General features: G+C 48.3%; 1 protein-coding gene across 1 annotated transcript in view; it reads left to right on the forward strand.

Annotated features, from left to right (window-relative positions):
* Window positions 1-12,979, forward strand: part of LOC138522036 (H-2 class II histocompatibility antigen, E-U alpha chain-like) — a 267,014-nt gene extending 254,035 nt beyond the window's left edge. Inside the window, exon 5 of the mRNA XM_069635258.1 lies at window positions 10,855-12,979. The gene's annotated coding sequence lies outside the window, so the exon portion shown is untranslated. The remainder of the gene's footprint in view (window positions 1-10,854) is intronic.
* Window positions 12,980-25,214: the final 12,235 nt, after the last annotated feature.

Below are 25,214 nucleotides of genomic sequence, written 5' to 3' on the forward strand. Positions count from 1 at the left end.
AAGAATCAGGGAGCAACCATTTCCCTTCGGATGTATCCACCCAACACCCTTCGTCATCCAACTTCCCCATTCCTTCAACCCACTTCCTAGATTCTTCCATTGAGGCATCAGTCTGAATATCTCGCACAGACCCAATACCTTCATCCATTATGCAAACATCTCTCACTTCCCTCGAGGTATACATGTCCGTGCTAAGGTCTGTGGCCGTTTGTCTGGCTATCAAATCTGCAAAAGCATTCCCTCTGCCCACATTATCTATGACCTTGCGATGTGCTGCACATTTCATGATTGCTAATCGTTTAGGGAGTGAGAGCGATGAAAGTAGTTGCACTATCAAAGGACCATGCTGAATCTTGGTCCCATGTGAGGTCAGGAACCCTCTTTCCGACCAAAGTTTTCCGAAGTTGTGAGCCACCCCAAATGTGTACTGGCTATCGGTATATATATTTACTCTTCGCCCTTGGGAAAGTTCACAAGCACGGGTCAACGCTATAATCTCTGCGGCCTGCGCAGAGTTATGCGAAATTCTCTTCGTTTCAACAATTTTGCGCAATGTAGTAACTGCATAAGCAGCCGTAGATGTACCATTCGCGAGTTTGAAGCAGGAGCCATCACAAAACAGCTCCCCTTCTGCATTATCCAAAGGAGTATCTATGAAATCTATCCTGCCCTTTGTTTCTTGCTCGGTGGTATACAGGCAGTCATGTGATCCTTCATCACCGCAAACAGTGCTTTGCGGGAAAGGTAAGAGTTCAGCCGGATTGAGAACACAACACCTCTTAATTTGGATATGAGGGGCAAACAGAATTAATTCATACCTTGTTAACCGTGCAGAGGTGAGGTGTTGTGTTTGAGTTTTATTCAATAAAATATCAACAGAGTGAGGTACCATCAAAATCAAATCATGGCCTAGGACCATTCCCTCACTCTGTTTTACAGACGTGGCAGCAGCAGCAACAGCGCGCAAACATCTTGGCAAAGCGCATGCGACAGGATCAAGGGCGGAGCAGTAGTAGCCGCACGGCCTATTCTTCCCTCCGTGTTCCTGTGTTAACACAGCCAAAGCACATCCATCACATTCATGCACAAACAACACAAAGGCCTTGTCATAATTTGGAGTACCCAGAACCGGTGCCGAACATAGCGCGGTATTGAGAAGCTCAAATGATCGTTGATGTTCCGATTCCCATGGCAGTGGCAGAGAAATGCCCTTCTTCGTCAAAGCCAACATCGTTTTTACCACTAGTGTGAAATTTGGGATCCACAACCTACAGTAGGACGCCATCCCTATCAGGGCTCTGACTTCCTTCTGCGTCTTTGGGACAGACATGCCAGAAATGTGTTTTATTCTTTCAGGTGTCAATCTTCTCCCCTCCTTTGACAGGAGGTAGCCTAAATAGGCAACCTCCTGACAACAATATTGACATTTTTTAAGCGAAGCTTTGTGACCATTTTTAGCTAGGTGGACAAGCAACAATATAGTGCCGTCTTTACAGGCTTTCTCAGAGTCTGCAGCCAAAAGTAAATCGTCAACATATTGAAGCAGCGTGCAAGTAGGTGGCAATTCAAGGGTGTCGAGCTGCTATTTTAAAGCTCTACTATAAATACTAGGGCTTTCAGTATACCCTTGAGGTGCCCTTGTAAATGTAAATGAGCGTCCCCCCAAGGTGAACGCGAACAGATATCTGCTTTCTTTATGTATAGGGATACTAAAGAAGGCATTTTTCAGATCCACAACACTAAAGTGCGTAGCTGTAGCAGGGATCATTGTTAATATCGTCGTCACATCAGGCACATTTGGAAATTGTGGGGCGACCACTCGGTTAATAGCACGAAGATCGATTAGAAACCGGTATGGAATTGCATTGTCGCCTTTCTTATATACTGGTAAGATCGGACTGTTACACAAACTACCTGTAATCTCTTCGATCACCCCACGATGTCCAAAATCGGAGACAATGCATTTCAAAGCACGTTCACCCTCAGCTGATATTTTATAGTGCGGAATGCGTGGCAGTTTTACCCCATGTTTCAGAACTATTTTAACGGGCTCAATGTGTAATACTCCGACATCATTGTCGTCCACTGCCCACAAACATTCCGGAACAATGCTAAACTCGGGAGGTAGAGGTCGAATCAAGAACTGAGAGTTAGGAAGTTGCTGTGGTGAAACCGTTAGCCGTATTCCATCCGAAGAACAATGAATTACTGCGTTCAATTTCTTTAACAAATTCAACCCCAGCAAATTCTCTCCACAGTTAGAAGTGAGAAGAAAAGGGCAATGGTCCATGAAGGGATCCAAAGAAACAGACACCGGCGCGGAAACCGGACAGACGGTCGGTATACCAGAAAACCCTACGGAAACATTTGTTTGCCCTGACAGTGGGATGTTTGGAACCCTGGAATGATCAATGGAGCATTTTTGTGCTCCAGTGTCAATCAAAAACTGGTGTCTCCTATTCCCAACTAATAGTTCAACGTAGGGGCCTTTTTGATTAACGGGAATAGGCAAAGGTTCCAAACCTTGCTTCGGGCAATCCTAATAAAATAGAGCCTCGTCAGAAGGAAGCTCTTCAGAAAGGTAGGCAGCAGAAGGGTGATCAAATATGTTTCTCGAGTCCATACCCGAGGTCTGATTTTCCCGTGAAAAAGGTTGCTGGGAATCTTGCAAAAGCTGACCTCTGTCGGGGCCCCCTGCTCCGGGGCGGCCCCTAGGTCGCCTACCCATACCCCCAAACGTACCGCTTGACCTCTGGCGAAGGGCAGGGCACTGTGCTCGCCAATGACCTTCCTGGCGGCAATAAGCACATTGATTAATATTTATAGGACTCGGAGGAGCATTTCCTCTTGGGGTGTACTGACCTCTGGTCTGTGTCGTACCTCCTCTGGGGTTTCTAATAATTTGCTGTAATAGTACTTTGGTTTTCAAATCTCCCTTTCTCTTCTCAAGTTTTTCCTTCTCATTATTAACACGGTTCTCATAATATTGAGCCATGTGCAAAACCTCAGATTGAGATTTTGCCTGCCAAGCGCTCTCAGAGGACATAATTTGTGACTGGATGTCAGGTAACAATCCACGTACAAATTTGTCCACGAACAACCTCTTCCCCGACTCTGTACCTAAATCCTGTCCACTGAAGTCAGAAAATACCTGCTCGAATCTATTGAAAAATTCGGTGGCACCTTCAGTTTTCCCTTGAACACAGGCCGTAAGCTTGTCCCAAATAATCCTTTTTTCTGGAATTATAGTTTTTAGTTTAACGACAATCCTATCAGGTAAAGTGAGTATTACCTGGGGCGGTTTCTCACCGGCTGGTCTTTCTCCATCAATTCTAATCAGATTTGCCCACGTATCTCCCAACCCCGGCACATCGTCTATTGTCCGAACCTGTTTCCATACATCTACGGGTAGAAGCACAGGAAATAACAAGTCAATGTCACTCAAGGTGAACACAGAGGACTGTAAGACGGACTCTGTTTCTTTGTAAAACCCCGTCGGGTTTTTCCTAATATCGGGAACTGATTGTCTAATCGTGTTCACTTCCTGTCGCGAGAACGGGACATGAACGAACTGCGATACATAATGTGCAGGGATATCCACTGCGGGGGCACCAGTCGCCGCGTTGGCGGGGATCTCAACCTTTGGGACGAAGGTCGGAGGAACCTCTCTCATAGGCAACTGAGATATAGGTACCTCCGGCCGCTTACTAAGCAATAGAGCCAGGTCGAGCGCTAAGGCAGCTGTAGAAGTGTCGGGCGAAAAAGCCCTTTTACAAATACCCAATAATTCTATGGGGCAACTAACCTTCTTCCTTACACATTCCTCTTGTATGTGCTGTACCATCACCTGAATTACTTTTCTTTGCATCTCTACTGTGTACTGACTGTATATGTCATACACTTCGTCTGGCGGTATCGATGAATCTGAGATCCATCGAACCGCATCTTTGGTACAAATTCGTACTTCCTCAGGTGCTGTTCTTCGGCACGGAAGGAACCGTTTCTGTACATATATTCTATCGTCCTCATCATCCTCATCTCGTGAATTTTCAAACTCTCTCCTAAACTCAAACAATCTTTCAACATGTCCATATACTTTCTGTTCTGTGTCCCTCGAAAGTGCCAAAGCATTCAGATCTCTCACCCCTTGTGGAAGATCCGAATTTTGTAATCTACCCCACATCACACACAAATGAGTCCCCAAACCTTCGATAAAAACATTTTTCTCGGGAAAACTATTCAAATTAGATAATGTAGAAAAGACATTAGTTTGATCACATTTCTCCATGCAATGCTTAGCCCATGCGAACAATTCCTGTTTCCTATCTGCAGAAACAGTACTACGAGTCACGATCTTTGACCCTGCACCTGGATCGACTCCAATCAATGCGGGGCCACTTGGGAGCGAAGGTGTAGGTAAACATAACAAAGGTGCAGGTGCAGGGGGAAGGGGAGGTGCGATAGGCGGAGGAACAACAACCAAAGTACTAGGAACAATAGGCTGTACAGGGGGAACAGGAATAGCAGAAGGAACAACAGCAGGAATGGGCAGAGTGCCCAAGACAGGAGCATACGGAGGTGGCGCTGAGGCATCGGGCCTGCGTTCATTTAATAATTTCTCAATAAATTCCTCAGAAACATGGAAATCTTTAGAGGGGTAAATTTTCTGGACCCCGAGTGAAAAGGCTCTATCCATATTTTTAACTAATTCTGACCGTTTTTCTTTATCATATAATAATGCTTTTTCAGCGTTTGTTTTATGACGACGTGCATGTTTATCCCTACTTTTAAGCTGCTGCAATGCTTCTTTCTTCCAATTTTGTAACACATCGAAGGCTACTGGCCTAGCCTTTTTCTTTAACAAGATCGATTCTAGATATTCAATACAGGGGATCTCAAAACTACCATTGATTGGCCACTGAAATTCGGAGGCATGTCTGGTCTGTCTGTGCCAAATATCATTAAATACTATACTTCCAATGCCATACTTACAGTACATAGTACACGCCGGCGACCCCTCCTGTGGTGCCAGGCGGCTAAATTCCAAAGATTATCGATCGCTGCGGAACAGAGCCCTAAAGCAGCTAGACAATTTCCCAGGCATTTCTCAAAAAATTGGTGCTACCTGGTCCAATAATTGTGTCTGCAGATACAATACGCCAAATTCAAATTGTCAGGGTTAAATTAAGAGCCGGGTCACGACTGCACCTGACCAAACCTAAGGAGGACTGTACGGTTTACAAAGGACTTACCTAACAAATTTTACCTTGCGTTTGGTGGTTTCGGCAAATCTGCCCGCCTCAAAATTGGACCCTCGTCAAGATGCCGTGTCAGACCACACGACTATCGTCCAAGGATCGGATCGTGCAGCGCTGCCGAGGTATCGCGTCTCGATCGGTTGGGCCCGCAGAATCACACCGTCCGATCCCGGTTCGATAGTCTGCGTCAACCTTCAATGATCCGGCATCAATCTTGAGGGTCCCTATTCGGGCGCCAACTGTGGAAACAGAAAAATTGATATGAGGCCGGGAAGCCCAAAAGGAAACACACCAACACAGGTTACAAAGGACATACAAAGCGCTTTATTTCAAAGTTACAAAGTTACCAAAAGTCAATTGACATACGGATAGCTATTCGGCCCTCAGAGTAACAGAACGAACCATCAACGGTAGTTCGCCGTGTTAGTGTGAGAGAGCGAACATTGGGATACTTGGGTTTTTATTCTTTTTGTCCGGCATTGGCCAACCCTCTCGCAAGTTAACCATTCTTGGAACCAAACCTAGGGTTCGTAGCCAGGTCAATCCCATAATATATGCAATTTGATCAGTTCCGCTGATACAGTTGTTAATTTACACATGGGTCAGAGAGAGGACAAGGTCTTAATTCGCGACCCTAACAAGTGGCCTGCGGACATATTATTTATTCACGTGTGCGGAGGTCACAACGGCCAGAACCCCACTCGAAATGTCATTCGGCCTCCATGTTGTTGTTCAGGGTGACTTCCACACTGCAAGAGTACCTAAAATGGCGGCTTAATCCAAGATGGCGATTTGCACAATACATTAAGGTCAGGACCTTGCCGCGGAACCTATGTACACAATGTTTTTTAGACAGCTTGGCGTAGGCCAACATACATTTAAACAATGCGATTAGAGGTACAATATTATTTCGATTTCCACAGCAGAATTGCACAAAACAAGTACAAACCTCACTGCAAGCACATTTCCTGCCGCAGCCCGTCGCGCTACCCACGCCCAACGCCAACAATTCCATAATACAAACAAGCACAATGTCGTTGTCGCGCCAAAGCCTGAAGCTAATGAAAGTAAACCTCTGTACAAACAACGAGCCTTGCCACCACCAGCTCACAAAACCATCCCAATAGCTGAGAGCTCACCCCGCGCAACCCCAGAGATGGAAAAACGCATGGGATGGGGCTGTATGCCCTCCATGCCATCTTCGTGACCTGCTACCAAGCGAAAATGAAAACGAAACATGCTGCCACGAGCAGCACACCGGTCCTTGGCAGCGAAATAAAGAGGGCAGGCACATTGCGCCCCCTCCCTTTATACCCACCCGGGACCCTTAGCCTCTCTACTTCCGGTGCCGGGCAGCAGTGGCGCCTGCACATGACGTCGCCCTTCCGCCCGGCGCTGAGGCGGTGCCCTCCCCTTCGGGTGTCCCTTCCCTTTTGGCCCACCACTCACTGCGCCCCCCAACCCGCTGTCCAGGGAAAGGTTGCCTGGGGCGCTTTCGAATGCAGCTCGTCCCCTGAGTACCGAGCACGGCTGCATCTGCGCATATGATAGCACAGCACACGAGGGCACGTGCCCCCCACAATGCGCAGGCGTCACTGCACTGGTCCATACATTGGTTGTATCCTTCCTTCAAGAAAAGAGGCCCTAGCTGACCAAAAACTATCCCAGTAGTATCCCGGCGGGCAGTCCAGGCCTGGGTACATAAGAGGATTAGTTTAGTGTCAACTTTTATCGGCTGTTCCTAATAAAAGAATACTAATCTTATTGCTATTGGTACGTTGTCACTTATCCTGCACATAGCATCACATGATTCAAAATCCACTTGAGTGTTATGCAGTGCAGGTTCACAGTTTAACTCTTGTGATGTGTATGTATGTACATATAACTTGATGTTTTAAAGAAGACAAAAGACAGCATGGACAAGGGGGGGCCAGACCTTCAGCAGATTTCGTACTAAGCTACACCAAAGGGGTTTCTTGAGCAACATGTTCCTGGTGCGCTGGACTGGCAAAGGGCCACCTGTCATAACTATGAGGGATTTCAATGCATTGTCCTACGGCCACTTAAGATGGAGGGGCTACACCTCCTGAAAGACAATTTGAAGAAAGATGACAGAATGACACATCTGCACTTGATGGATGTCTGCCTGACAGTACCCATTTTTCTGCCACACAGGTACTTCCTCCAATCCCTGTAGGGGCAGTGAAACTTGAGAGTTTGCAAGCCGGGCATTCGATCTCTTATCAGCGCTGTGGTGTTTCTCGAAATTGATGATGGATTCGCCTAATTATTTACCTAAATGGAGAAAAGCTGTGTATCAGCCACTTTCACTCTCTAAAATCAAGCAAATACCCCCAACAAAATATGGAGTACAGATACTGCAACATAAAATGGGAAGCAGTGGATCCAAACACGCATGCCCCCTGCGCCCACTCACACAGCTCCGTGATGTGTTCAGATACGTGGTACCAGCCGAGCAGGGCCACAGGAAACAGCTGTAACATTATTACTGCTTGTTCTGAAGAAGAACTTTACAGGTCAAAGTGCAGCATTTGATTTGCATGAAGTATGGATTACACAAAGAAAGCTGTTCTAGAATTAGTATATATTGTTACTTGCCAATAAAATACCCCTATTGGTAATGGGAATTACGTTTTTAGTAAAAACAATTTTGCTCCCAACTTTAAAACATAGGGAGTAAAATACTCCAATTTCAATATCTTATCTGGAACTCTGCCTGGACAGTATGAACCTATTTTCTCAAGATAAACTCTGTTCCCATGTAAATGCAGTAGTACTCCTAAGCCTTGTGATAAATTGGGCAAAACTGGCTGAGGCACCCGCCGAAGTCTTAGAATTCCTCGGGTTCTGAATAGGCACAACATTGGCTATCTTGCACGAGCAGGCAGGTGTAGTGCATAAAGCAGGAATTTCACACTTTGATTGGCAGATGAAAGGTGTCCCTCAGATCGCTACCCAGAGTGGTGGGGCTCCTGGCATCCTCCATTCAGGAGATCTTTCTTGGGCCGGTGCATTACAGAGCCCTTCAGAGGCTGAAGGTGCGACATCTCCATCATGGACTGTTTTACAGCAATTTGGCTCCTCTGGACCAAGAAGCACTGATGGGAGCTACACTGGTGGCTGGTGCACATGGAGGCCTGGATGGGCTACACTGGTGGCTGGTGCACATGGAGGCCTGGATGGGCGGGGCATCTTCAAATCAGCTCTCATTGTAGAGATCTAGTCAGACGAGAGCGGAACCTGCTGGGGCATGAGATGTGGCAAATATCTACATGGCTTTCAACAATACTCTGCTTTATAAAGATAACTGCAAAAGTACTCCTACCATAGTGTCCCTCAAATATATAAATCCTTATAGCACTATGTTAGGCACAAAGTGTACAGTTGTGGCATTCTTCCCCTTCTATCTTGACTGGGAGACAACAAATACCAGAACGCAATTCGTCAAAAGGCACAGAAATTGTCTCATCCACTCATGATCGGCTCCAAGAATAACATATGCCCATGTTTGAGAGGTTTACCTCGAAATCCACCCTAATGCAACCATCGCTCAAAGACATTCATCAATCACAGACTGATTTTGATCTGTTTTGACAGTGCTATTGTCATGTATAAAAGATGGTAGGCTTCGAGAACTCACCATTTTTTAGGCAATGCGCAGTGAGATTAAATTAAAGATCACGCACTTTGGTCAAGTAGTGTGTTACAAGCCCCTTGGTTTATGGTTGGTCTCTTGGTGACTGTGTGATACATCGCAAAACACCAACTAACCGCATGTAAGCAGCAAGGAAAAAGGAAAAAAATGACCGGCTGCAAGGATAGCATATGCCCAGGTACTTTTGCCCCCATAGTGAAAATCAAAAGCTGGCACCCATGAATATATACGCATAGTAAGTAAACATATCTTAAAGTGAAATATACAAATGTAGTTCAATTGACCTTCCCCTCAGAAGAAAGTGTGCAAGACAAAATGCCATTGGACTTTAAAAAAAAGTAATAAACACCTGAAAAATAACTTGAGAGAGGAAATGTTCCAATAAATAAGTGCCCCCTCATCTGTACCAGGTCCCCTCACACCCCTGATGGCCTCCTCACCTCCCCTGCCCTCTCCCATTTCCCCCAAAACACACACTGTTTCTGTGACACAGTTTGCTTTGAGATGTTGGCTATTCAAGACTATACCCCAGGTTATAGCCAAGGGTATGGGGAAAATGTTTGATCCTTGTGTTGCAAACTTGGTCCCTAGCCCCCCTACAACTCCCAAATTTCACCTGGTGTACTCTTGCTCCCCCCACACCTCTACTGAGATGGCATTTGTATGTTTTTAGAACTGCAAATGGCTTTTTTCTGCATTTCATTTTCCGATACCCTCGGCTATAACTTGGGATTTAACCTGGGGTATAACTGAGGCTATTTCTTGGATTGAAAAAAAAGATGGTGGCTGTTTCATTTATAAACACCCAATTTCTTCTCAATTTACCCCCAGATATAGCTATCAATTCTGGAGAAGGGGACACCCCCTACTCCGTCAAATACAAAAAAAGGTACTGGTTGGAATAACCCCAAACCACAAAAGGATGGCGAGTCAACACTTTGTGCCCAAGTTGGTCCGGACCGGATCCAAATCTGTCCAGCGGTTTTAGCTGTGCGGTCTGGCAAAAATTGACCTTTGTTTATGGGAAAATGATTGGGGGCTGGCCGAAACTTAATTTTTTTGTTTTCTTAATAACTTTTCTATTTTTCAAAGAATCTTTCGCAAACCTTTCTGTCGGGAGGGGGGCTGACAAACTTTAGTTTTCCAAAATGTCAGCCAAATCCATCACTCTAGCCAAAAGGTATTCGAAATTCATTTTTGGGGTTTCCTATGAAACTCCATTTTACCTATTTACTCACGGAAAAAACATTTGTTTAAATGCAGTTAAGCAGTTAAGGTGAGTAAACTTAACGCAACAAAACCCTTGAAATTCAACGCATTGGGAATATTAGGACCGGCTTAACTCAGCGCGTTATCGTTTTACTTGTTGAATTTCAAGGGTTTTGTTATACTATTGTTTTTTTCATGCCCACTGTATATTTTTCAGCACCACTGGCCATGGCCTTCGGCCGTGCCCAGTGTATTGTTTAAATCACTCCCTCCTCAATAGCCATGGCTGGGCCTACTCTCTATTTTTTAAACACTTAACAGGCCATGGGCAGCTCGGATTGCAAGCTTGTGCTGGTGAATACAGCCTGCGTTCCAAGCAATCTAATTGGCTGTGAACCTAGCCCAGGCTGCTAATGGGTCTTATTAGAGACCCTGCTGGGGAAACAAATCCAAATTAGGAGTTAATAAGGCAGTCATGGGCATATCTTCATTATAATCGCATCCTCTTATGGTTCAGGGTTGTTGTACTGCAAGAACTGTGCAGTGCCACTGTTCTGCAGCTCTCAAACAGTGCACAGGAGCCCTGTGGATCAGTGAACAGAGGCGGCCAGTTTTAGTCTGTGAAAACATTTAAACCTTATTTCTTTTCAAATGTCAGTTTGTCACTCCTGACTATTTCTTGGGATGCTGACAATGTTTCTTGTTTTTCAGACAATTCGCGGACGAACGGATCCGGAAACTTTCCTGCAACTTTCTGATGTACTGCGATTCTTCTCGACGACTGCGGCTGTTATACGAATCACGACTCTTTTGGCTTTTATCTTTAAATATGTGAGCTGAAGGGAGGGATGGCGAGGAGGCAGGCTCAGATCCTTTCTGGGGTGATATCATGGGCTACGGGTGTCAATCAAACAGGCTCCTCATTTACTTCTTCAAAGCACACAGCTTCCAAGCACTGTCTGATCTGAGGTATGCATAAAAAGGAGAGCATTTTCCCAGACCTTCTATACTGCATGTAAAGGACGAGTTAAAATAGGTCCCCCTCCACACCATGTCCAATAGTTCCACCGAAAAAATGCAAAAGCAGGAAAAATCTTCGTAGTGCAAATTATGTGGAAACATGGAAACATTTACAATTAATTTCTATGAAATCCACCTGCTTTAGCACGTGTAAAAAGCAGGCGGGTTCTACGGGAATCCAATGCATTATCGCCAGCCTGAAAATCTGATGCTGGAGATAATGCGCGTGGATTTGCACGGCAGAGCAGGTGGCAGTGGCGGAAGCGGCCTTTCCTCCCGCTCCTCCGCATCAATCAATGAATATATGGTTGAACCGTTTTACACCTGCTTTTTGCGCATGCTTTTTGCACTAGCCCATAAAGAAAATGACCCAGATCACAAGGTGCAACAATTCCTAAAAGAGCAGCCCGTGAAGGGATGAGCGCTGATTACATGTGGGGACCTGCTCCTCAGAGCTCAAATCATTCAGGGGGCACTTACTTCGCCCTGGTTCTGCCATCCCAGTGTTGGGAAACTAATCCCAGTCACACAATGTTAGAGGACGTTTGCCTCACTCACCCAAATGAGCATCAGTTCTCATTGCCAGTGTCTCATGTGAAGAAACTGTGATATAAGATATCAGTGTGTGGGAGAGAGGGCTGGCAATCATTTGGCCACACCAGCAGCTGGTAGACTGCTCCAGAAGAGAAGCTGTTTGGGTGCCGTTGCTGTGCCCTGTACACTCTTCAGTTTCTGCAGATTAACCCTTTAGAGCTTCTGCATGGGAGTATTAATCTTGTAAATAAGCTTCAGAAGAGAGCCTTCAGGGAGGGGGGAAATAGAGGAATAGGATAAGGGGCTTTCAGGTGAGGTGCCATACTATGCAACTAGGAGACAAGGAAAGGAGGTACATTAGTTCTTATAACACAAACGCGAGGTACAGCAATCAGAGCAATTGACAAATCCTCCAGATTCTATTCAAGGATTTGATTAGTGGGGGTTCAGCCAAGGATCCCCACTACTTGCTCACAGTGGTTCACAAACTTCTGCATCCTACCGTGGCACTTGAGGCCAACGACAGAGATAAGGAAGGGGTTGGAACAAGGGTGGAAACGTGATGATGCTTCCAGAATGGAATTATTCAATGGTCTCAGTTGAGCAACGACATTATTCTCATATAGAACAAGTACAATCACTACAAAACACGAATCAATACCGAAATATTAAAGAACAAAGCGCCTGGCTATTATGCAAGTCTATGCAAAAAACGTAAGTGGTTAATAACACATATACTAACCGCATCAGACAACGGCGGGATGCTAATCCATGTGTTAGCCATCCATAGCCAAGCTCTCTGACCAGTCCTGTTCTTAGCAGTTAGAGCATTCTGACGTTATTATCGGTCCTTTGTAATGCACCAGGCAATTCACTTCAGATTGAGAGAAAGTAGGGCGCGTTATACTAGAGTCTGCTTGAATTATTACTTTTCACAATTTTTTACCACAGAATGCAAGGGGATACCCCCACACTCCTACCACTGCCCCTCCCTGCCCCCTTGCCGCCGCCACCAATGTTGCCTGACCCCAACCAACCTTTTTCACAAAAGTGTGTCCAAAATGTATTTGAGCTTAAATAACAATTTCTATCTATTTCTGCTACAATAAATGTGAATCAGTTTCTCAGGACTAATTGCTGTCAACCAATCTATCAGCTTTCACGATATATATTTCTTTTTTTGATTTTGTATTTTCTGTTTTTGCAACAATTATTTAGTACAAACATTTAATTTCCATTCAAAATGTCTCCGATGAATAAAGCATCTTTCTTGTCCTGCTTATATGTTCAATCATCATTTTTCAAACATCCTGCAGTGCAGAACATTAGGTAATACAGACATTGCAATAAAAAGATCTCAAAACCACCATGTGCTCGATGCCCACTAATCACCCAAATGAACACTTGCTACCAATGGAGATGGAGCGTCCTGTAGCCCAAGGGGTATAGTAGAATCCTTGCCCTCCCCGTTATCTCGGCTTGGCCCAGATATGATCCCCTCTGGCCTAGGGCTCCCTGTACTTCCCCTGCGCCTGGCATAAGGGGTACTTTACCCGCAGACACGAGTGTCATGCACCCTGGCTCTTGCCATGCCAGAATACATTTCTTCCTTGCCAGGGTTATTGTCAGGCTGATGTTACCCACCAACCAAGGATTACACTCCTGGTCTAGAGTCCTCTTTTGTTCCTGTCCCCTTGCCAAGAACTCAGAGAACATGCTTAGCACAATTGTGGCAAACCCTCCTCCTTGCTTCCTGACCTTACCTCTTGTGTAGCCTCCAGCAGGCGTTTGAACTTTCTCCTTCCTGGGTTTCATAATCTCCTCAGTAATTCGGTAGAGCCCCTCAGAAGTCACCATGGTTTTCTTTCATTTGCCTCCTTAGTTACAACTCCTTCTCCTTGCTTGGAGCACTGCTCTCAGTCTGTCCAACCCTGTTCCAGGGCAGGCATCCGACATAGAACTACTGTCCGTGATGTGTAACCCAGCAGTTGTACAGTACAGTCTATGGATATATTTCTGATACAATGGACATACTGGTGGACAGAGCGATATATTCGTTGGGAGGTGCATAGCTAGGCCCATTGAGCATCATGAAGGGGTACCCCAAGTCCACTCTCCGTTCGTCAGAAGCTTTAAGTTAATCTTTGCAGACCCTTCTTATAGGGCTGTAAATGACAGATGAACCCTGTATCTTTTTTCAAGCGCTGTAATGTTTAACCAAAAACATTGCTGTTCCAATGAATAAAGCACTTTCTGTTTGCCTAAGAAAGTGGAGCTAATGTTCTGCTCAGTGTGTGCAACTCATAGTGTGGTCCACAGCCTTCTGATATGTATCGGCACAGATCGGCCTGGAATAAAACTGGATTGGTCTAGCCGGGCCAGAGAGGAAAAATGTGGTAAGATCTGTTTAGCGGTATTGTGGCAAAAATCTTGCTATCGATATTCCTCATGGATAAAGGCCTATATGCTCTGCATTTGTCACGGGGGTTGTCAGGCATTAGCCAAGCAATATTGGCTCTTCCAGGGAAGGCAGCAGTTCCCCCTTGACTTATGCCCCATTGTACAGATCTAAACGTCTAGGCCCGAGGATATCCATGAAGGTAAATCTGAACTGGTGCTTTGCTGCAAGCAAAATCAGAAATGGCCTCGCGAATTTACCCTGGCCCCAAACACTGTTGACATTCTCCTGTTAAATTTTTGCCAGCATTCAACGATTTATTCAATATTTTCCTAAACTATTGAAAGAGTGTCAGGGTCTCGGCATTAGGGCCATGTGAATTGGACAGCAACCCTTTTTAATTTCCAAGCAGACCCACTGCACACACATAGCAGCCCTCTGATACACACATAGGATCTACTGTGACCAGGGGTGGACTGGCCTATAGGGACTCTGGAGATTTCCCGGTGGGCCTCTACATCCTGGGCCTCTTTTGTATGGTATTTCCAAATTTTCTCATAGGAAAAGCATTGGGCTTGCTGAAAATGTGTACTATGGGGCCAGTTTGAACTTTATTTCCAGGGACTCTTTTGGTCCCCGGTAATTATTTCCAGGGCCTCTTTTAGTTGCCAATCCACCCCTGACTGCGACAAAGTTCTTTGCCTTATGTGTCAGCGTAGCGACACCTCTGTCATGCCCTGAATAGAAAGCTTAACAGCTATTGCCACCTGTGATCCATCCACACTGCCAACAGAGAGGCAATCAGCAGAGCTTCCTGCAAACATAGCCCACCGACAGCCAGCCGCTTGGCATCAGTCATCTCCATGCACCATTTCTTTTATATAGAACTATACATGGGCATCCATCAACGATGAGGATCTATTGCACAGTGACATCTGATAGACCAGCTGAGTGAAGCTCCAGTTGTCTGTGATGTTGCTCAGGACGCCGAGTTCAAACGCACCCTGTAGTTGAAAGCTACCCATCCATAGCTTTTTGTTGTGGATTGTCTCCTACCACACTTTTTTGACCCTTGCACTGTCCTCTATAGACCATCCCTGCAGAGGGTGCGCAGTCGATGCATGATGGGCCAAAGGCAGCATAAAATATATGAAGGACCTTGTTACGAGTTGAGCTGTGTGGTGAAAAATTGTGGTAAAGTCATGCTAATTCGAGTACTGCTTCTTTACCACCAATTTACTGCACTGCAAAATTCAGAATATGAGGGCAATTGCTAAAGTTGTACTCTTCTTTACCTCCACAACTACCACTGGTGGCAAGACATTCAAATCCCCAATTGGGGGTTCTCTGGACTTCAGAAATGGGGATCAAAACTGCCATTCGGATTAAAGGGGATTTATTGTGATTGCGAGTGACAATACGGTAAACGAGTTTGGCGGTATTTCTGTGGAATATACTGCCAAACTTATAATGAGGTCCCAAGGTCCCTCTCCTATCACCCCACAACATCCTGAAAAGGGATCAAAATATCTAGCAGAGAAACAGATGTATCCCCATGCCGTGCTATGACGTCATAGTAGTTCATCATGTTTAATAATCCTCGACCATTGTGTCAATGGATAAAGGTGCTAATCCACAAGATCATTATTGGGGCCATGAGCATGCCATGTTAGAATTGCAATGTACTCTTACGGCCCATCCCCTTTCCTCCATACTGCATGGGCGACCCTTCCTAGGGTTGGGAGACGGAACCTTTTTCACCAGAAAAACCTTCTTCCCCTTTAAATTTAGAGGAGCGCAGGGGTGCGGTCCAGGGAGCATGCGCTCCCCTGACTCCGCCCACCAGCGCCACTCCTCAATCCCCTTATCTGCGTGGACGGCAATGGGCCGATTTCACCAGCGCTCCTGGGTTTGGCCTTGCCATGTCATTTGACACGCTCTTCCCCGGATTCTTCTCCTATCTTTTTGTCTTTATTTGTCACCTAGGTACTTGGTCCTCCGGCGTCACGCTCCTCCCTGGCGCATGTCGACTTTAGCAGGCTTCAGCAGGTGTCCAGCCTGCGAGGGGCTCTTTCCCATGTCTGACCCCCATGCTCTTTGCCTCCGCTGCCTGGGCCCTGACTACGGCTGGGAAGGTTGTACCACGTGCGACACACTGACTCCACGTGCACTGAAGAAGAGGCTAGCTAGGTGGAGGGAGCTCTTCGAAGGGTCGCCTCCAGAGGACTTGAAGAAGTTTGGCAAGCAGCGATCTAGGCCCAAGGGAGAGCCGTTATTTTCCCTCACACCCTGTAAGGGCGACTCCTTCCTGAGAAAACGCCCAAGTGGGAGGAACCTCTTGTGTTCTGTTACCAGCACACGCACCGAGGCTAACCCAGCTACCGGGCTTTCGGCCAAGGGGTCTTCTGACCCTACCGGTATCAGTGCTGAGGGACTGCAAGGTTCTTCTACCGGGTCTACACCCGAGGGGCTACGCCCTAGTACCGGCTCCATGTCCGAGGGGGGAGCATGCACGCAGCACTAGTGGCGACAATGCCGAGGGCGATTCACCTTCCAGGCCTAGACCTGAGGTGCAGGATAGGCCTCATGTTCCAACACCAAGAGTCTTGGGCAAGGCTGTACCCAGAGGGCCATGCACCACGACTTTGGCAGATGGCACGCAGCCCCACAAAATGGCCGCCGTGCCAGACAACATGGCCGCTCGTCCGATGCCACTCCTAGGAACAGAGCAGCCTGGTGAACGGGTTTCAAGGTGGGACTGGTGTCAACCAGGTATGTGGCCTACAGTGTATCCATCAGTAGTGCAGGGCAGGTTTCCCCTGCAACCCAGACTGCATGTGCTCCGGCCCCAGCAGCCCCCAGCCACTCCGTCAGTATCTCCTGCCTCCTCTTCCACCTCCGAAGACAGGTTCTTTGAAAGGTTCTTGGGGATGATGCCAACCCCCCAGATGGGGCCATTCTAAGGGATGCAGTCAGGGACTTGCTCCCTCCGGTCACTCCACCGGCGCCCATAGTCATTCCTCCCGCTTCCGGCTCCTTCGATTCCGGCCCCAGTGCAGCTGGTTCCAGGCCAGCCTCCGCAGCAGCCTCCGGCTCCGGTCTCCACACCGCAGCCCACGGTGCCCAGCACCCCTCCTCCCACTTCGAACCAGCCAGACACTCAGGTGGATACAGACGAGGAGGAGGACCCTGACACGCCATCGTCAGCAAAGGCCTTTCACGACAGGCTTGCAGGTTTGGCAGAATATCTGGACCTTCGTCATCCCGAGGTAGAGCAGCCCGAGGAGGGGATCTTGGCAGAGATCCTCTCCCAGAGGCCCCCTACCAAGACAGGACAAGAAGGGGTGGCTCAAGCCACACTCGGCCCAGCCTGTCAATCGGCACCTCAATACCAAGTATAGACAGATGGAGGGGGATACACTCTTGCTATCAACGTACCCCCAACCATACTCTTCGGTGATCGCTGCAGCGTCACTTTACTCTAAGTCTCAGTCGTCCTCGGCCACCTCGTCCTCGGCGCTGCTAGGCAAAGAGAAGATCTTGGAGGCGTACGGGAAGAAGCTGTACTCCAACGCCTCCCTGCACCTGCGTCAAGCCAATGCGGATGTCATGCTTGCTGCCGCTAACCAGAGGTTGTGGCGGGAAATAGCAGACTTCCTTCCAGAACTCCCAGCACACAGCCAGGCACGCTTTAAGGCGAATCTAGGAAAAACCAGGCTGGTAGCGCAGAACATCGACACCTCTTGCCATCGCCATGGACATGAGAAGGACGGCCTGGCTTCGGGCTACTAAATTCAACCCCGACAACCAGGATGGCATATTGGACATTCCTTTCGAGGGTAGTGACCTCTTCCACTCTACCACCGACGAGGAATTGGATAAGAAGAAGACCAGCTCGCAAACCGCAAAGTCTTTATCTGTACAAAGGCCATGCCCAAGGCGTACACCCAGTCGCATCAATGCTCCGATAAGGGGCAGGTGTTTGGCAGGGTCTGGGGATTCCAGGAACGGAGGGCGAGACAACCTGACCGCTCGCCGAGTCAGCACTGGCGCAAGCAACAAAACGGGAGGGGGGGTGGCAAGGGCTTCTTCCAGTCCCCCTCCTCAGCAGCAGCCTCAGAGAGTAAAAAGGCATGACGGGTCCCTCTGGGTCTACATGTCTCCAGTGGGGGGCAGGCTAGTCTCTCACGTGCATTTCTGGTGCCAGAACTTTGCGGACCCTTGGATCCTCTCAGTAGTATCCAAGGGGTACCGCCTACCTTCACCTCCCTGTCCTCCTTCCTCCCCTCCACTTCCACAGATTGGGATGGCAAATCTGTTGGCGGAGATCCGGTCGCTCATCGAGAGCCAGGCAGTGGAAGAAGTACCAGTCTCCCAGAGGGGTTTAGGCTTCTATTCCAGGATTTTCCCCATACAAAAGAAGAACCAGGCTGGCCTGAGAGTTGTGTTGGACCTATCCCCCCTCAACCTCTCCCTCCCTCTTCAAAAATTCAAGATGGTTACGCCAGCACTCATTGCAGAGACACTAGACAAGGGTGATTGGATGTGCTCCATGGATCTGAAGGACGCCTACCTAAACGTCCCGATTTGGCAACCCCATCGCTCCTTCCTACGCTTCAGGATCATGGGCTGTCATTTCCAGTACAAGGTGCTACCCTTTGGCCTCAACTCAGCCCCCAGGATATTTACCAGACTCATGAATGCAGTGCCAGCCCTCCTCAGGGCCCAGGGCCACCATGTCTACCCGCACCTGGACGACTGGCTTGTCAGGGCGAGATCCCCAGAGGGGGTTGTTCACACTTCCTCCGTGCTTATGAGTACACTCCACAACCTGGGGTTTACCATCAACCTCAAGAAGTCTCAGCTGCAGCCCATGCAGTGTCTCACCTTCTTGGGCCTCATCTGGGATACCAGCTCTGAGAAGGTTTTTCCCTCGGAGCCAAGATTAGGGCCTCTACACACTTCCTTACCAGACGAGTGACTTCGGCTTGGTGGTACCAGCACCTACTGGGTATCATGACAGTGGTCCTCTTGGCCGTGCCACACACAAGACTCCGCATGAGGAGATTACAGCTGCACTTCGCAGCCTCATGAAATCAGGATAAGGACTCCCAAGCGGAGCTCATCAGCATACCGCCTTCTCTCCACTCGGACCTCACGTGGAGGTCCAAGGACTGCAATCTGCGGACAGGCAGGCCATTTCGGCAGCCAGCTACGCAGGTCACCATTACTACGGACTCCTCCCTAGAGGACTGGGGAGCCACTCTGGACAGCCACAGCGTCCACGGAGTCTGGACCCGATTGGAGCTCAGGGCCATTTGGCTAGCCTTCAGGGCCTTCCTCCTGCTCATCGGGGGCAGGACGTCCTGATCCAGACCGACAACTCCACCAGCATGTATAATGTCAACAAGTAGGGGGGGTACCAGGTCCCCTCCGCTGTGCAACCTAGCGGTCAGCATGTGGGAATGGGCCCTGGAAAACAACATGTACCTCAGGGCCGTCCACCTCCCGGGGAGGCCAGCTTGGAGGTGGACAGGCTCAGCAGGCTAGAGGCGCACAATTACGAGTGGCAATTGAACGACCAGGTGCTGCAAGTGGTCTTCAACACATGGGGCCATCCTCAGGTGGATCTATTTGCCTCCTAGAGGAACATGAAGTGCCATCAGTTCACGCCATGGCAGGGACAGGGCCCCGGCTCCCCAGGCGACGCCATGCAGATTCAATGGGAGGGCATGACAGCCTATGCCTTTCCTCCCACATCTCTGATCCCCAGTGTACTCTGCAAGATAAAGGAGACTCGTCACCTCAGCATAATAGTGATCGTGTCTTGGTGGCCAGCGAGACCGTGGTTCTCCGAATTGCTCAGCCTCTCGGACAGACCACCCATTCACCTTCCGCTGGGTCCAGCACCTCTCCTGTCCCAGCAGGGGGAAGGGTTCTCCACCCCACTCCTCAGAAGTGCATGGTGCATTGCAGTGTGGTTCCTGAGCAGATCACCCTCAAGCACCTGAGCCTATCTCGGGCTAACTTGGAGATCATCCATGGCGCTAGGAGCAAGGCCACTAGGAGCCAATACAGGAGTAAATGGAGCAGGTTCTGTCACTGGGCAGATTCTAAGGAAATCAACCCCCTGACGTGCACACTGGACGATGTGCTCTCTTTCTCGGCACACCTTGCCCATTCAGGCGTACAGGTGGACACATGTCGCACCTATCTCGCAGCCATAGGGGCCTACAGAAATTCGGAGGAGGAGGTCTTCTCCTCTTCCAACCCGATAGTCAGGAAACATCTGGCGGGCCTGTCCAGGCTTTACCCGGCCATCAAAAAGCCACACCCTGTGTGGGACCTCAATGTGGTGTTGGGCGCCTTAGCGCACAAATCCTTCGAGCCAATGGCGTCAGCGGCCATCAGGCTGGTCACCATCAAGAAAGCTCTGCTAGTAGGACTCACCTCCGCTCGCAGAGTCAGCGAGATCCAGGCTCTGGTGGCTTCAGAACCCTATACCACTTTCCACAAGGATAAGGTGGTCCTGCGGACTCACCCGGCGTTCCTACCCAAGGTACCCTCTGCTTTCCATCTGAATGAGGAAATAGTCTTACTTACATTCTTCGCTGACCCCAAGGACGAGGCTCAGAGAGTCTTGCACTGTCTGGAGGTCAGACATGCTCTGAAATTCTATCTGGATAGGACCAAGGGCTTCCGCAAGTCAGATGCACTTTTTGTCATCTTTGGTGTCTCCAGACCTGGTTATCTGGCATCCAAAGCTTTCATCGCAAGGTGGATGGTTGTGGCCATCAAAGAGGCCTATGAGGGGCAGCGCAATCCGCTCCCAGCCAACATGCACACTCACGCGGTCAGAGCCAAGGCCACGGCCATTGCATTCCAGAGGCAGGTTCCGTGGCAGGCCATAAGCAGGGCGGCTACCTGGGCCACCCCTTCAGCTTTCTGTAAGCACTAATGTTTGGACGTCGGCTCTAAGGCAGACGCGGCCTTCGGACAGGCGTTTCTAAGGAACCTGTTTGCTTAAGGATGGTCTCCTCTCTACCCTGGGGCTACATTCAGTTGTAATCGTCCATGCAGCATGGAGGAAATGGGACGGGACGTAAGAGTAATTACAAGTTGCTCAGCGTAGTGACTAACGTACTCTTAGTCCTTAGTCCCCTTTCCTCCATACGTCCCAATAGCCTCCCCCTTAATAATACTGGCGTCATTAGGCAATGATAAATATTGTCAACACGTCATTGGGGACTGAGGAGTGGCGCTGGTGGGTTGAGTCAGGGTAGCGCATGCTCCCAGGGCCGCACCGCCACGTGCTTCTAAATTTAAAGGGGAAGAAGGTTTTTCTGGTGAAAAAGGTTCTGTCTCCCGTCCCTAGGAAGGGACACCCATGCAGTATTGAGGAAAGGCGACTAAGAGTATGTCAGTCACTACGGTGAGTAACTTATACCATAAATTACATCATCCAAGGCAGCCCTGTTGAACGTGCTTGTTGTGCAATCAATATTGAGTCCAGCACTGGCGCTTGTAGCACTGGGGCGGAAGGATGGGTACTGTACTATGTGGAAAATAACTGAACAAATGGCCTTAACACCACACCCAAAATCCACCACAAATGTCAGTGTCATATCCTACCCCCTGGTAAAACCCTGGGTGTAATCCAGGCTCGCCTCCACGCCCACAATCACACTAGACATCATAGTGCCCTTTTGCCAGAGAATTGGTTGCAAAACAGACTCTCCTGGATATATACATCTTATAGATATTAAGTCCGAAACGATGCCATCAGGAAGCAGACCCAGTGGAAAAGCATAGGTCCATACACACCAAGATGGACCTGACTTAGCAGCATTCCTGGTCTCTCGGTCTGGCGAGTGTGGCTCAATGCAGTCCACCGCAGCAGCCTGTTTTGTGAAGAATCATGCATTGCCATTTCCAACTATGCATAATTGCATTGGACAGATCATGCAGGCGATGAGTTTATGTTGCGGAGGAGCCGCCCGACTGCTTTGAATTGTCCATGTGCTCTTTGCGCCCCAAGACTGAATTCAGGAAAGAATCTCAATCCCTTGTTCTCAAATCTCAGTTCACCAGCATCGCTCGCAGCTTGAAAGTCATGGCAGGGTTGCAATAATGAAGAAATCTGGCCATTATCAGACGTGGGGGAACTCCATGCTTACACTTTGCGCAAAGAGAATGTTGTGTCTTTTGTAGCAAGAAACATTGCGAGGTGTTGGTGTTGGGTATTAACTTTTCAAGGGCCCGCCTCATCTCCCGCCCTCGTTCCAACATTATTATGTCAGGATCTGTTTCGAGATCTTTCATCTTGTCTTGAAGAATTTTAACATCCTCTTCCAATTTTCTGGCTGATTTAGTGACACATGAGAAACTAGTCCCAGCAGTGCTGATGAGATTTTCAACTATCTACTGATATACCGGCCAGCACTGAGTGTCATCCGATCTCGAAGCTAAGCCATCCTTTTGGGGCGACAAGTAGAACTTGCTGGTCTTAAGGTCGGTCATTATTACCTGGTGTGTGAGGGCATGGTCAAGGCTTCCAGCGTTGCCATCAGGCCAATCCATGGTTGAAGAGCTGCTGCGCTACTGATTATATTCAAACGCTTACAGGCTGACCGGGTCGTTAGAACCAGTCTTCCATGGCTTGATCATCACTAGTTACCAGTCGATTACACACAGTTCAGCTCCTGGGGCTACAGCAACCAAGTCCCTCCCTCACACTGCATTGACCAAGGATGTTGTTCTTACAATGATCCCTGGAGTAGTTACAGATTCCAAATATCCGACTTCCAGATCCACCCTGCAGAGCAACCTAAGTCAGGCCCAAGCAGACACACGCTCGTGCACCATGCCTGCACCGGCCCTGCATCAAACAGACACATGGAGAATAACTTGTACAATACCTTGGCCCCAGGGAACTACAGGCAGGTGCAACTCCATGGGTGCCGATCCCCCAAGAGCCTGGGACAGCTCTGACTCAGCACCTCTTTTGACCCAGCAGTCAACCAGAGAACACAGATCAGATTCGATCTACAGAAATGGTCTGAGCAGTAAGCAGCGGGAGTGCTGCAGCCAAGAACCAAGACTGCGATCATAAACACAGGGAAGTGACAGTGGGCAAAGTGTTAGTGGAGGCAGCAAAGCCTGGTCCACCAATTATATATCTCCCCTGCTCCAAAGTGGGACGGGTTTGCCCATACATGGGTGTTGTGCCTGCTGGGCCTAGAGACGCAAGCTACACCTCACTGATGACGTCCAATGAGGCCAAAACATGTCTGGGGATGCTTGTGGTCTCGTACAGATGGGATATGACCAAGCAGTTCAGGCTGGACTGCCCCTTTTTGAGTGACACCAAGCATGGCTAGCATATGGTCTTTTCCCTTTTGTAATGGCTTGGCAGTCGGCGAACGATGGTCTGGACGGTTGCCTAGAGCAATGCCATAAGTTTAGATTAATTACAAACCTTTCAGCCATCACCTCTTTTGTTTTGTCTAATGGTAGGCGTTGCTGGGGGGCAGGGGGCTAAGGGGGCTATAGTCCTGGGTCTTTTGGTTGTAGCCCTGGATAGAAGCTCAGGAGCTACAACCACAAGACTAGCTAGCCCCGAGTCCCGCCAGTCCCGACATTAGCCTAGCCCCGGATCTTTTCCAGACCTAGCAACACCCCTGACCATAGCAGCAAAGCTTTGTCCACAAATTACATATCTCCCCTGCTCCAAAATCGTTGGCCTCCAGCACAGCACCTGTAACCTCTCCATAGTGCTGTAGTGTCAGGATTCAATGGGGTATAATTAATACAGGACTCTTATGTGGCAAATGGAACAATTATTTAACTATGAATTAAAGTATATACATATAGTGATAAATAGGAGGGAGAGTGTCGACCGGCCGCCACGGCTCACAGCTGTATTTCTTTGACTCGCATTCCGGATTCCACTTATGCAGCTGGCTTCCACAGCTCGCTCCAGTGTTCCAGATGAGCACGAATGCTACAAGTGGCAGCGCTAGTTTCCCAGAGTACACCCTGCGCACTCCAGCTTCTATTTGTTTGTATCTGGAGAGCGCCACTGTGCCAGCTTGGGCCACACCCTCTGGGGCTATTTCATTCACAGAACTGCAGAGAGTCAGGCCCTCCCCCCTCATAAGGACGTCATGATAAACAAATGCCTTGAAACATTGGTAAAGGAAAACAGTTCATCACTCCCTTCATCCCAAGGTTACATTGAAATAACTTTGCTGTCTGCTTACCAAGAGTGCAGGCAGCCCCAAAAGTCCAAGGCTTGCCCCTGGTCAGTGTGAATGTCCTCAGTGTTGCTGTACATTGGTTGGGTCAGTTGGGGAAAAGAACACACCTGGAGGCTGGACTGGAAGGATATCAGGGTTTGCAAACGTCAACCGACGTCATGGCGTTGGTGGAGGCGGCACCTCTCTTACAGGCAGAGGTTTGATCTCCTCACGTGCTGCCACCTCGGTAGCTCCGCCTCAGACACACTCATTTGGCCCAGTCTCTGCTGATCGCTGAGAGCCAGGACCTTGCTTGCATTCCATTTGAACACCTTGTGAGCTTGCTACCTTCAATGTGTTGCTGTCGGAGCCTGTGGTGCATGTCGTATTCTGTATACCAGTGCCTCTGTTCCATTCAAGCTAGCCCTGATCAGTCCTTGGGATTTTATAGTAAAATAAGCCATGATGATGGAAGCCAACCAAAAGCATAAAAGGACCTGCAAATATTGTTTTGCCTGTTTTTAATACCAACTAGGTTCCACAGTCCCATCGCTAAAGCCAATTGCGATGCAGGACTCTTGAGGAATGGGTTTTCCCAGGTCAGCAACTGCTCTTTGTATATCACCGATCTTTGCTAGAATACGCAAGATTTCCTGAAAGTCCCTTTAAACCAAATTTGATGAACTTATATGACAAACAAAAACATACATAACCCACAATAATTGTACTAAAGCACACAGTTAAGTAACATACAATACCCTTGGCATGTGTCAGGTTACCAAAGGCACAGCAGATAAAAAAACGACAATTTGAGAAGAATTCTAGTCTTTTGGGATGGGTTTTCAGCTTGGGTATCAGGACAACCAAAACAAAAGAGAGTG

The sequence above is a fragment of the Ambystoma mexicanum genome, chromosome 13 (assembly GCF_040938575.1).
Source record: "Ambystoma mexicanum isolate Mex_15411 chromosome 13, UKY_AmexF1_1, whole genome shotgun sequence".
Classification (NCBI taxonomy): domain Eukaryota; kingdom Metazoa; phylum Chordata; class Amphibia; order Caudata; family Ambystomatidae; genus Ambystoma; species Ambystoma mexicanum.